We start from the raw sequence: 14105 nt of genomic DNA on the forward strand, positions 1-14105 counted from the left end.
TCTGCTTAAATAATGTTCAGCAATTCACTAAATTTGGTGAAAGATACATATGTCCACATTCAAGAATGTGATAAAACCCCCAAAACAGGATAAATACAAAGAAAACCACGTCTGAGCATATCATAAATTTGCTAAAGCCCAAAGATAAAAAGAAAACTTCGAAAGTAGCCAAACAAAATGATACATTACAGGCAGGAACAATAATATGAATAATGACTGGCTTTTCGTAATCAGAAGCAGAGGCCAAAGTACAATGGGATGGCTTTTTTTTTTTTTACATGCTGGGAGAGAAAAAAAGGAAACTTTTCAACCTAGAATTCCGTATCTAGAGAAAATGTCCTTCAAAAATGGAGGTGTAAGAGACTTTTTTATATAAAAAAAAAGACATGAATTTCTTGCTAGTAAATCTGCATGGCATTAAGTACTAAAGGAAATTTGTTCAGGCTTGAAGTAAATACTTGAGAATACTTGGATCTCCAGGAAAGAATGAAGAGCACCAGAAGTAGTAAACGTGTAGTTAAAAATTTTAAAACCTACTATTTATTCTCAGTTTTTACCAACTGTTTAAAACATGATTATTATAGTCAAAATTATAGCAATGTATTGTGGAGTATATAGTGTGTATAAATGTAACATGTATCTGTATCATAAGTGATAAGTACATAAGTAGAACTGTATGTTTCAAATTCTTTACATTTAACAGGAAAGGGCATGATCTTTTTTTAAAATATTTTATTTATTTATTTTTAGAGAGGGAAAGGAGGGATATATATATATATATATATATATATATATATATATATATATATAGAGAGAGAGAGAGAGAGAGAGAGAGAGAGAGAGAGAGAAACATCAATGTGTGGTTGCTGGGGGTTATGGCCTGCAACCCAGGAATGTACCCTGGCTGGGAATTGAACCTGGGACACTTTGGTTCCCAGCCTGCGCTCAATCCACTGAGCTATGCCAGCCAGGGCCTGAAAGGGCATGATCTTAATTTCAAGTACATTGAAAAATTAAGGAGGTATAATACCTTGAACAATCACTAAAATATACTCAAGACAGCATAAATGTAAAATATACTAAGTGTAAAGAATTATAGCTAAAAATCAGTTAGCACTGGCTGGTGTAGCTCAGTGGGTTGGACACTGCCCTGTGAACCAAAAGGTTGCTGGTTTGATTCCCAGTCAGGGCACATGCCTGGGTCCCTGCTTGGGGGCCTGCGAATCACTATTTCTCTCACACATTGAAGTTTATCTCTTTCCCTTTTCCTCTCTCTGTCAATAAAATCTTTTAAAAAATCAATTAAAATAAAGCTCTAAAAAATACTAGTTCAAAAGAAGTCCGGAAAGGAGAACAAAGGTAGCTAAAACAGGAAGTTAAGAAAACAGCAAAATAATAAATCTAAATCCACCTATATCAATAATTACTTTGAATGTAAACGGACCAAATACTCCAAGTTAGAGATTGTTAAAATGGATTTAAAATAATGGGAATTAGGGAAAATGGTGGCTTTACTCTAGGCAGCGTTTTTCTTGGCTTCTGTGAAGAGGAGGGAAACTCGCGGATCAGTGGAGAAACAGAGCAAGTGGACTAGGTTACCGAATCATTTTTGAAAGCAGGACATCAAAAATTATTGCAATCACTGAAAAACCAGATGGTAAGGAGACTGCTTCAGGACAAAAGGGACCCAGGGATCAGCACGGGGTCTAGGGGTGTGCAGTCCCCAGGTCCGATGCTCCCGGGTCTGCCTCAGGGCTCCCAGGAGAGGGGAGTCGCTGCTCCCTCCCCAAATACAGGGGGGGTGAGCAACTCCAGGAGAGAATGTGTTGCTAGAAGGAACAGATTGGCCAATTGGACTGGGAAAAAATCGCCCAGGGACTATGAACACCCGTCCAGAGACCTGGGAGAAGTGAGGGCCTCTAGCTGACACAACCAGGGGCAGCCTGGAAGAGCACCTGCACCCCTAGCCCCGTGGAAGTGCAGATGGGTGGAGAGCACAGAGCCAGGCCTCGCTCAGCTCGCACCCCATAGGGAGGCCTGAATCGCGCACTATGATCCCAGGACAGATGTGGCACTTGGTGCGTTCCTACAGTAGTGGCTCAGAAATTTCCAGCCAGCCCAACCAGGGGAGCCAGGAAAGGCGCCAACACCCCAGCCCCATTGGAGTGTGGTTCAGCGGGAAGCGCGGAGCTGGAAAGGGCTGGGCTCGAGCACCATCGGGAAGACTGACTTTTGCGCGCTGTGAACCTGGAAGGGTCGCGGCGAGGCGCTTAGGGCAATCCTAGACCCTGAATCTCAAAACTTTGGGGGATCGCCCTTTTACGATTCCCAGGGAGGGCACAGTGAATCCCAAAACATCGCGGGTGCCTCCTGAGATCGTAGAGCTGGAACCCTGCAGGACCCCGGAGTCCGGAAGAACGAGGAAGTGAGATCCAGAGAGCCAGTGTGCTCGGGAGCGCCCAGGGTACCTGACAGACTTGCTGAGATCTGGCTAGGAGAAAGAGAAGCATTTCAAAGGTCCCTCAGCCGGCTGAAGCCAACAAGATCAGAAAAACTGGTCTGGCCACTTAGAAACCAACAAGAGGTGTTTTGTTTGTTTGTTTGTTTGTTTGTTTGTTTGTTTGGTTGGTTGGTTTTTGTGGCTGTTGTTGGGTGATTGATTTTATCTTGTGTTTTATGTGACATTTTATTTTTCAATTCTTATTATTTTTATCTCTCAATCCCTTATGTTTCTCTTCCATTCAGCCTAATACTATTTTTTCCACTCCAAATTTATCTCTCCTGCACTACATCTTCTGCTTTTCTTTCCTTTTTTTTAATCTTGCAAGTTACTGTAAATTTGTATTATCTTTTTCTCACTTTTCCAACATTTTTTATTTTAATAATATTTTGGTATTCTTTTTCTTTCTGTATAATCTTCTTTGCTTGGCTGGTTATACTGTCATTTGATAGGTTCCCCATGGTATCTCAGTCACAATGTGTTGATAAGTTACTATCCATCTGTATTCCATTAATACACTTCTCAAGGTTCTATACTCTTTATTCTTTTTATCTAGACCTCATCGATTCTGCCACAAGACTGTCACTTTACTATTACTGTTAGTAAGACCTAGTCTATACAACTGTAAATACTACTCAATACCCCTACCTGATCTCAGCCCACTTTGCAATTTTCTGAACTATACTATCTTGTGGGTTGTCTCTATTCTTTTACACACTACTCCCATATACTAATCTTTAATCCAACCCTACCTTAGAATCTGACCTCCCACAGCCTCACAGCTTCCTAGATCCAACTAAGAATCCTCTCGTCCCCAATAAGAGTCTTACCTTCTTTCCAACCTTTCTAAAACGTGGATAGTGGGGTGGAGGATCACAGTTAACACTATAAGGAGCCAAAGGATAACCCATCTCTTCTCTACTGGCTGCTAATGTAAATATCATAGTATACTGTCTTGCTGTCTTAAACCATTTTGCCTTACTTCTCCAAATGATCACAAAAAAGAGTAGGGGGAAGCTGTGAACACCAGGATACATGAAGGAGATAGCACCACTGATTCTCACAAATATTCTACCACAGAAGTTCACACCATAATTACAGGGAATCAGAACAGATCAATATAACAAACAAGAAGAAAAAAGAAGAAACAATGAGAAAACAAAGAAACAACCCCCAATTGAAACGAGGAAGCCTCAGGAAAAATGCTAAATGAAATAGAGGCAACTCAACTATCAGACAGTGAGTTCAAAACGATTATCAGGAAGTTCGATGAACTCACAATGAGCTATCAGAAATTAGAGGGAAACTACATCAATCTTACTGCAAACTATATAAACATGAAAAAAGAAATAGAAACTGTCAACAAAGGTCAAGAGGAAATGAAGAATACAATTTCTGAACTGAAGAACACAGTAGAAGGAATGAAAAGCAGGATCGATGAAGCAGAAGACTGGATTAGCGAGCGGGAGGACAAAGTAGAAAACAACATCCAGAAAGAGCAAGAAAAGGAAAAGAGGCTCAGAAAGAATGAAGAGGGATTAAGAGAAATGCAAGACAATATGAAACATAATAATATACGTATAATAGGGATACCAGAAGGAGAAGAAGAAGAGCAAGGGATCGAAAACCTAGTTGAACAAGTAATGAAGGAGAACTTCCCTAATTTGATGAGAGAAAAAGTCACACAAATCCAGGAAGCACAGAGAGGCCCAATCAAGAGGAACCCAAAGAGGCCCACCTCAAGACACATCATAATTAAAATGGCAAAATTTCAAGACAGAGAGAGAATCTTAAAGGCAGCAAGGAAGAAAAAGGAAGTAACATACAAGGGAGCCCCAATAAGGCTAACAGCTGACTTCTCAATGGAAACACTTCAAGCCAGAAGAGAATGGCAAGAAATACTCTAGGTAATGAGAGCCAGAGGTCTGCAACCAAGGCTACTATATCCAGCAAGGCTCTCAATCAAGATAGAAGGCCAAAGCTTCCCAGACAAAAGAAGTCTAAAAGAATACACCTCGACCAAACCAGCTCTGCAAGAGATTCTACAAGGATTGCTTTAAGGAAGGGAAGGAAGAGACAGAGAGAGAGAGAGAGGAACACACGTACATAAAAGACAATGAATAAGTACCTATCAATAATAACCTTAAACGTAAATGGATTAAATGCTCCAATCAAAAGACATAGAATAGCTGAATAGATAAGAAAAAATGACCCACATATCAGCTGTCTACAAGAGACCCACCTCAGGATAAAAGACCTACACAGGCTGAAAGTGAAGGGCTGGAAACAAATCTTCCAAGCAAATGGACAGGAAAAAAAAGCCAGGGTAGCAATACTCATATCAGACAAAATAGACTTCCAAAAAGGTCCATAAAGAGAGACCCAGAAGGTCACTTCATAATACTCAAGGGAAGAATCCATCAAGAAGACATAAATATTGTAAATATATATGCACCCAACATAGGAGCACCCAAATACATAAAGAAAATCTTAGAGGACTTCAAGAAAGATATGGATAGCAACACAATTATAGTGGGAGATTTTAACACCCCACTATCAAAAATGGACAGATCTTCCAAACAAAATAACAAAGATATTGTGGCATTGAACAATACTCTTGATGAAATGGGCTTTACTGATATATACAGAACGCTCTATCCAAAAGAAGCTAAATATACATTCTTTTCAAATGTGCACGGAACATTTTCAAAGATGGACCACATGATAGGACACAAAACAAGCCTCAAGAATTTCAAGGAAATTGAAATCATACCAAGCATTTTCTCAGACCACAAGGGACTGAAGCTAGAAACCAACCCCAAGGAAAAAAAACCCAAAACACTCAAAATCATGGAGATTAAATAACATGCTATTAAACAAGGAATGGGTCAAGAATGATATTAGGGAAGAAATCAAAAGGTTTCTGGAAACAAATGAAAATGAACTCACAACAACCCAAAACTTATGGGACACAGCCAAGGCAGTCCTGAGAGGGAAGTTCATAGCAATACAGGCCCACCTAAAAAGGTTAGAAACATTCCAAACAAACAACCTAACCCTATGTCTACAAGAACTCGAGGAACAACAACAAAGGCAGCCCAGAGCAAGCAGAAGGAAGGAAATAACCAAGATCAGAGCAGAATTAAATGACATAGAGACTAAAAGCACAATTCTAAGGGTCAATGAATCCAAGAGTTGGTTCTTTGAAAAGATAAACAAAATTGACAAGCCTTTAAGCAGACTCATCAAGAAAAAAAGAGAGAAGACCCAAATAAACACAATCAGAAATGAAAGAGGAGAGATTACAACAGATGCCACAGAAATACAAAGGATTGTAAGAAATTACTACAAAGAGCTATATGCCAAGAAATTTGAAAACCTAGATGAAATGGACAAATTTCTAGAAAAATATAATCTTCCAAAACTCAATGAAAAAGAAGCAGAAAGCCTGAATAGACCAATAACAACAAAAGAAACTGAAGCAGTAATCAAAAAACTCCCAACCCACTAAACCCGGGGACCAGATGGTTTCGCAGGAGAATTCTACAAAGCATTTAAGGAAGAGCTAACCCCTATCCTTCACAGACTATTCCAAAACATCCAAAAAGATGGGAGTCTCCCAAACTCTTTTTATGAGGCCAACATCATCCTAATTCCAAAACCAAATAAAGACACAACAAAGAAAGAAAACTTCAGGCCAATATCACTGATGAACATGGACACTAAAATCCTCAACAAAATACTGGCAAACTGCATCCAACAATACATTAACAAGATCATACACGATGACCACGTGGGATTCATTCCAGGGATGCAAGGATGGTTCAATATTCATAAGTCAGTAAATGTAATACATCACATAAACAAAAGCAAAGACAAAAACCACATGATCATATCAATTGATGCAGAAAAAGCATTTGATAAGGTACAGCACCCATTCGTGATAAAAACACTCAGCAAAGTGGGAATAGAGGGAGCATTCCTCAAGATAATAAAGGCCATATATGAGAGACCTAAAGCCAACATCATACTCAATGGGAAAAATTTAAAATCTTTTCCACTAAGTTCAGGAACAAGACAAGGCTGTCCACTTTCACCACTTCTATTTAATATAGTACTGGAAGTTTTAGCCACAGCAATCAGACTAGAAAAAGAAATAAAAGGCATCCAAATCAGAAAGGAGGAAACAAAACTGTCACTGTTTGCAGATGACATGATAGTATACATAGAAAATCCTATAGACTCTATCAAAAAACTGCTTGACCTAATAAATGAATTTGGCAAAACAGCGGGATACAAAGTCAATAGCCAGAAATCAAAGGCATTTCTGTACACCAACAATGAAACAGCAGAAGCAGAGATCAAGAAAAAAATCCCATTTGAAATAGCAAAAAGAAAAATAAAATATCTAGGAATCAACCTAACCAAAGAGGTAAAAGACCTGTATTCAGAAAACTACACAACACTGAAGAAAGAAATCAAGGAAGACACAAACAAATGGAAACATATACCGTGTTCATGGATTGGAAGAATTAATATCATCAAAGTGTCCGTACTACCCAAAGCAATTTACACATTCAATGCAATTCCTATTAAAGTACCAATAGCATATTTCACAGACATAGAACAAACACTTCAAAAATTTATATGGAATCATAAACGACCCCTGAATAGCTGCTACAATTTTGAGAAAGAAGAGTAAAGTAGGAGGGATCACAATACCTGACACTAAACTATACTACAAGGCCACTGTAATAAAAACAGCCTGGTACTGGCATAAAAACAGGCACATAGACCAATGGAACAGAACAGAGAGCCCAGAAATAAACCCAAGTCTCTATGGTCAATTAATATTTGACAAAGGAGGCAGCAACATGAAATGGAGTAAAAATAGCCCCTTCAACAAATGGTGTTGGGAGAACTGGACAGCCAACGTGCAAAAAAATGAATCTTGAGCACCAACTTACACCATATACAAAAATAAATTCAAGGTGGATAAAAGACTTAAATATAAGACGTGACACCATTAAAGTCCTAGAGGAGAACGTAGGTAGAAAAATCTCAGATATTTCACGAAGAAACTTTTTTACTGACTTGTCCCCTAGAGCAAGGGACATAAAGGAAAGAATAAACAAATGGGACCTCATCAAAATTAAAAGCTTCTGCACAGCTAAAGAAAACAGTATCAAAATTAAAAGAGAACCAACTGTATGGGAAAATATATTTGCCAATGATACCTCAGACAAGGGTTTAATATCCAAAATATATAAAGAACTTACAAGACTGCACTCTAAGAAGACAAGGAATCCAATTAAAAAGTGGGCAAAGGACTTGAACAGACACTTCTCCAAGGAGGACATACAGAAAATCCAAAGACACATGAAACAATGTTCAATATCGCTAGCTATCAGAGAGATGCAAATTAAAACCACAATGAAATACCACTTCACACCAGACAGAATGGCCATCATAAACAAATCAGCAAACAACAAGTGTTGGAGAGGATGTGGAGAAAAGGGATCCCTAGTGCACTGCTGGTGGGACTGCAGACTTGTACAACCACTATGGAAAGCAGTATGGAACTTCCTCAGAAAACTAAAAATGGATCTGCCTTTTGACCCTGCGATTCCACTGCTGGAACTCTATCCTATGAATACTAAAACACCACTTCAAAAGAACCTATGCATCCCAATGTTCATAGCAGCACAATTTACAATAGCTAGATGCTGGAAGCAACCAAGATGCCCATCAGTAAATGAATGGATCAAAAAACTATGGTACATTTACACAATGGAGTTCTATGCAACAGAAAGAAAGAAGGAGCTCCTACCCTTTGCAACAGCGTGGATGGAGCTGGAAAACATTATGCTAAGTGAAACAAGCCAGGCAGTGAAAGACAAATACCATATGATCTCACCTTCAACAGGAACCTAAATAACAAAACAAAGAAACAAGCAAAATATAACCAAAGACACTGAAATAGAGGTCAGGCTGACAGTGCCCACAGAAGAGAGTAGAGGGAATTTAAGGGGACAGTGGGAAGGGTTCACGGGAACAAACTTATAGGACACAAGGTCATAAACTAAGGGGAGGGTGGGTATGGGAGGGAAGTGGGGAGGGTTGGGAAGGGGGCTGGATTGGGACTAAAAAGGAGAAAATTGTATTTGAACAATGATTAAAATAAAATTTAAAAAAATAATGGGAATTAAGGAATATTTTAAAACATGATGAAACACTACGTGGCTGAAATTGTGAGATAATGAAGTTTTGAATACATTTATCATGAAATTAGGTCAATAACAAAATATGTATTTCAGTAAAGAAATGTGTTAAAGAGCAATTGGACATAGACAAGAGAAAATCAGTGAAATACAGAAAGATAGACAACAGAACCTGGAGTTCTGTCTTTATTTTTTTAAGGTTTTATTTATTTACTTTCAGAGAAATCAGAAGGGAGGGAGAAAGAGAGGGAGAGAAACATGAGTGTGTGAGAGATACATTGATCAGTTGCTTCTTTCTCTCAGGGACCTGGCCCACAACCCAGGCATGTGCCCTGACTGGGAATTGAACCAGCAACCTCTTTTGTTCACAAGCTGGTGCTCAATCCACTGAGCCATACCACTCAGGGCTCCATTTTTTAAAAGCTTTATAAAATAACACCTTTGATGAGAGAAGCAAGAGAAATTTTCTAACCAGCTGAACAACAAAAGGGTGAGAGACAGAAGAATGCAGAATAGAAAAACAATAGCTTTAGATACAATAGATAAACAATCAAATGTATATCTAAATGAAAATAACTTCTTTAAAAAATATAAAATTGCACAAGGAAATATGGAAAATAATTCAAGGCTCAGAATGTCAGACACCACTCGTTCTAGAAAAATACCATTCAGATAAGTGGCTTTAATGGTGAGCGCTACCAAAATACCAAGAAATGGTTTATTCCTTACATAAATTATTCCAAAAAATAAGAAAAAAGAAAATGTTGCTCAGTTTATTTTATAAGGTTCATGTAATTTTGGTTCCAAAATAACACAAGAACAATATAAAATAATGGAAAGGTTCATTTCACTTAGAAAGATAGATGCTAAAATTTTAAATAAAGTATTACCTAACTATATTACCGGGGTTTTTTTTATTTTATTTTTAGAGTGAGAGGAAGTGAGGGAGAGAAACATCAATGTTATTAGAAGAAACATTGATGGGATGGTTTGCTCTTGCATGCTCTCAGCTGGAGATCTTCCCTGCATCCCAGGCATGTGCCCTGACTGGGAATTGAGCCAGCCTCCTTTCACTTCTCAGGCTGGCACTCAACCCATTGATCCACACCAGCTAGGGCTGTTATCAGTTTCTTAAAAATTAGCATATGATGGTCAAATAGTGCTTTTCCACAAAAAGCAAAGATTGCTTAATATTAGGAAATGTATTAGTCTTTCATCACATTAATAGAAGGAAAAAAATCATATGATTACCTTAATGTAGAAAAGTGCCAGTTAAATAAACCACAGAAAAACATTAATAATACAATGTGCACTAAGGACAATTGTACTTCATGCTTTCACATTGATACTAAGAGTAAGACAGGTACATCTATTGTTGTTACCCTTCTTTGGCTTAATACTGGTGTTCCAGCCATCTCCTGGGAAGAAAAGGACTTAAGAGATGTAATGATAGGAGGAGACTAGATAGAGCTGTCATTAGTAGGTGATGTAAACATCTGTGCATGAAAACCAATTATAACCTGTAAGAGTTTGGAAGATTGACAGCTAACTTACATAATCAGTATTTTGTTTCTCCCTCTGTGCCATCTTTGGTTTTAATTGAGAATTTTTTATTATTCTGGGGTTTTTTTCCTCTTAGGTGTTTTGTTCCTCTAGCTTCCTTCAGAATTTTGTCTTTGATTTTCTGTGTCTTGAATATGCTCTGCCTATGTTTACATATATGTGTGTGTGTTATGTATGTGTATATTGTGTGTATTTGTATTTCTTGGTATTCTCTGTGCTTCCTGAATCTCCAGTTTTGTGTTTGTTATTAACCTTGGAAAATTTTTAGCCATTGCTATGAATATTCTGCTTCTTTCTTTTTCTGGTATTCCAGTTATGCATATGTTATACTTTTTGTAATTGTTTCACAGTTCTTGGATATTCCGAGGCATTTTTGTTTTTATACTTTTTTCTCTCTCCATTTCAGTTTGGGAATTTCCTATTGACATATCTTTGAACTCATTTTTTTTAAGATTTTATTTATTTATTTTTAGAGAGAGGGTAAGGTATGAAAAGTCCAAAATCTCTGCCATATCTGAGTCTGTTTCTGATGTTTGCTTTGTCTCTTCATACTGTGTTTTTTCCTTGTGCATGCCTTGTAATTTTTGTTGATAGTTGGACTAATGTTCCAGGTTAAATTTTATGTTAATCTGGGTAGGAGCTAGGCTGTGTTTAATGGTTGATGTAGCTGTGGGTGCCAGGGGTTTTTGTTTTTCCTAGTTTCTTTGCTTTATTCCCACTGCCCCGCCCCCCCCCAGTATACTTAGATTTCATAACAACTGCTTTTTTAAAAAAGATTTTTATTTATTTTTAGAGAGAGGGGAAGGGAGGGAAAGAGGAAGAGAAACATCAGTGTGTGGTTGCCTCTGGTGCACCCCCTACTGGGAACCTGGCCTTCATTCCAGGCATGTGCTGTGACTGGGAATCGAACTGGCAACCCTTTGGTTCGCAGGCTGGCACTCAACCCACTGAGTCCCACCAGCCAGGGTCCAATAACTCCTTCTTAAAAAGAGTCTTTGTGTGTGTGTGTCTTGCTGCTTGTTGCAATCCATTGTTAGACTGAGGCCCCATTGGTGTAGTAGTAAAGCACTGGGAAAGGGAAGCATTCTGTAATCTTAAATTTAACTCTCAGTTGGTCAGGGGGCTTAAGTCTTTGGGCCATGACCTTCAGAGTGCTTCTCAGCCCTGACTGAGACAGGAAGGCTAGAGGGGCTGGAGCTATCCAGTTGGCACTCCACCCAGTTCAAAAACCCCCTAGTACTTAGTTTTCCTTGGAGTTCAGGGCTTTGTTATGGAGAATGCTCTGAGGTATGTCAAAATGTTTACTTTTCCCTGCCCCCTACCCCCCAAAAGGAGGTTCTTCCCCACACACATACCCTGATTCCTAGTTTGAGAAGTTGGTGGAGTTTCTGGAGGTAAAATCCATGCGTTTGTGGGGGTTCCCAGGAGTTTTTAAGTCCCATCAAGTCCACACTAAACCTCCAACAATCCATCAAAATTGCTCACTAAGAATTTGTAGTTTATGGCTCCAGCAGCTTCTGCTTCAGGTCAGCTGATACTTGCTGTGATTTTCCTGCAGTCCCCTAACTTTCCAAATTTTCAGGTGGTGATTTCCTTTGTGCCCTCAATTCCCTGATAGATTGTTTCAACTTTTTTATTTTCAGTTTGTTGGATGTTTTTTCTGGTTGTGAAGATGTGAGTGAAGGTCTCCAAGGTCTTTATATGCTAGTTCTAAAATAGAAAGTATGGATATTGTTTTTGCCTGACTCCGATAACCAGCCACAATATGTTATAAACACTAAGATTTCATTTTTAACTTTTTAGAGATCACATCATGGCTAGACTTAGCTTCACTATGGAGTCCATGAAGTCTGAGGGAAATTGGATCCTGGAAAACTAGAGTCAGATGTGACTGTGTGGCTTTCAGTGATTGGTTATGTCTGAGAGAGCACCTTAATTTTTAGGTAACATGTGGTGGATCAGTCTCTAGCTGTGTCATGTTGAGATTGCTAATGCTAAATTAAGTAATTTTTAAATTTTTTTAACTGAGCATTTATTATGTGTGCCACATAATGACATTTTAGTCAGCTATGGACCCCGTGTTCAACAGTGGTCCCATAAGATTATAATGGAGGTGAAAAATTTCTGTTGCCTAGTGACATAATAATGCAGTGCATAATTCACATGTTTACAATGATATTGGTATAAACAAATGTACTGCATTCCTTTATAGTATAGTACATACCATTATCCATATTACATGATACTTGATAATGATGGTAAATATGCTGTGTTATGCTGGAGCAGCCTCATAGAGCTCATGTTTACTATAGCTCTTGATTGCATAATTTTCTCTTGTGCTTGACTTAATCTTATGTCGTTCTGTTCATCATAGCCCCTAAGTGTACAAAATCCACTGCTAATATTGCCATTAAGAGGCCACATCAAGCGATTGACCTGGAAACAAAGTTAAAAGTGATTAAAGACTATGAAGGTGGAAAATCAGTGATGGTTACTGCTCACCAGTCATGTATGTCCCATTCCACCACAGCTATGATCTTGAAAAACAAGAACAGAGTAATGGAAGCTGTTAAAGGATCTGCTTTATTGAAGACAACAAAAGTAACAAAAATTTGAAAATGACCCATATCAGTCATGGAGAAACTTCTCATGACCTGGATTGAAGACCAGACTCAGAAGTGTATCCCTCTCAGCACCATGACGATCAAAACCAAAGCAAAAAGTTTGTTTGCGATGTTGAAAGAAAAGACTGGACCTGACTACAGTGTTGAATTTACTGCTAGCTGTGGCTGCTTTAAGCGATTCAAGACCTGTTGTTCCTTACATAACGTGAAAGTGAGTCATGAGTCGTGAGTTGGCCAGTGCTGTCATAAAGACAGCTGAGGAATTTTTGGAAACTCTAGCTAAGCTGATGGTGGAGGAAAATTACTTGCCAGAGCAAATATTCAATATGGATGAAACTTCACTATTCTAGAAATGGATGCCTCAAAGGACTTCCATCCACAAGGAGGCCAAGTCAACCCCAGGTTTCAAGTCTTTTAGGGACAGGTTAACAGTCTTACTTGGGGGCAATGTTGCATGCTACAAACTGAAACCCTTTGTGATCTGGCACAACGAGAATCCTAGGGCCTTCAAGCAGATCAATAAGCACATATTGCCAATGTACTATAGAAGCAATAAGAAGTTATGGATGACCCAGCTTCTCTTCCGAGATGCTCTCCTGAACTACTATGCTAGCAAAATGGAGAAGTGTTTGGAGAATGACATAACTTTCAAATTTTCACTTATTATTGATAGTGCTCCTGGACATCCTCCTTTTATTGGTGATCTTCATCCCAATATCAAAGTGGTGTTTCTACCTCCAAACACTACCTCTTTGATCTAACCAATGGAGCAAAGAGTTTTAGCAGCTTTCAAAGCCTGTTACCTGAGGAGGACCTTTGCCCAAGCTATTGCTGCAATTGAGGAAGACACTGAGAAGACACAGCTGCAATTCTGGAAGGATTACAACATCTATAACTGCATCAAGAACCTTGCTGGAGCTTGGGATGATGTCACCAAGGAGTGTAGGAGCAGCATCTGGAAGCAGATACTCAAGAGGTTTGTCTAGGAATTCAAAGGATTTGACAAGGAGGAGGAGGTTGCCAAAATCAGTAGGGCTGTGGCTGAGATGGCAAACAACTTTAACCTGGGTGTGGATGAGGACCACATTGAGGAACTCCTGGACATGGTTCCTAAAGAACTGACTGAGGAGTTGTTGGAAGTAGAACAGCAACACATAGCTGAAGAAAAGGCAAGAGAAAAGGAAACAGCAGAAGAAA

Source organism: Phyllostomus hastatus, unplaced genomic scaffold, assembly GCF_019186645.2.
Source record: "Phyllostomus hastatus isolate PE091 unplaced genomic scaffold, TTU_PhHast_1.1 phas_contig_133, whole genome shotgun sequence".
Classification (NCBI taxonomy): Eukaryota; Metazoa; Chordata; class Mammalia; order Chiroptera; family Phyllostomidae; genus Phyllostomus; species Phyllostomus hastatus.